Here is an 866-nt window from a genome sequence, read left to right as displayed (position 1 = left end):
AAAAAGAGCAGTTTGTGTCAGAGTTCTCTCAGCCCCACCCACCTCACAGGGTGTCTGTTGTGGGGAGGGGAAGGGAAAGGAGTTTGTAAGCCGCTCTGAGACTCCAAATGAAGGGCGGGGTATAAATCCAATCTCTTCTCTTCTTCTCTTCTCTTCTTCCTGAGCCAAGACAAAAATCTGTGAGCCGGAGGCTAAAAAACTGTGAGCTAGCTCACACTAACTCAGCTTAGAGGGAACACTGGTACTCAGTACCAATGAGTACTGCCAAAGAAAAACCCTGTGTGTCCCATTCATTGGGGAAAGCCAATGGACTATTGGAGTATTTGAAGTTTTGGAGTATTTGGAGTTCTGAAGATGGAATTCCAACCTCTTGTGCACTTCATTAGGCTTCAACGCAGTTCTGTTGCACTTTTAAAATATTTGGTTAGTATGCTTTGAAAGTATTCTTTTGCAACCTGCCTTGAAAGCATCAGGATAAACCTCTAAATAAACAACTAAATGGAGCTTGAGGGCTTGAAGAAGTCCAGAAAGATACTGCAAAGGTCCAAGAGGTGTTTGGAGTTGTCACATGCCTCAGACTTGCTGCGTGAGCCCTAAAACTCTTTGGCAGCCCACCCAGTGGCTGTGCAGACTTTGTAAAAAACACTTTGCCAAGAGCTTATCTAGTATTGTTAATTGTCCAAGATTCCTATTCAACTCCCTTCTTTATTATCACTTGGCAGAAAGTCACATTTCACAGTCCCATGATATATTGCAAATACTGTGTTTCAGACTAGGAATATTTTGGCCTAGACCTGTTTAACGCTTTGCACGAAGCATATTAAGTAACTAACTACTTGTAACTCCCTTAGTGCATCCCTGAAGAT

Source organism: Gekko japonicus, unplaced genomic scaffold, assembly GCF_001447785.1.
Source record: "Gekko japonicus isolate JY-2015 unplaced genomic scaffold, Gekko_japonicus_V1.1 scaffold1497, whole genome shotgun sequence".
Classification (NCBI taxonomy): domain Eukaryota; kingdom Metazoa; phylum Chordata; class Lepidosauria; order Squamata; family Gekkonidae; genus Gekko; species Gekko japonicus.
This window is presented reverse-complemented; position numbering follows the sequence as displayed.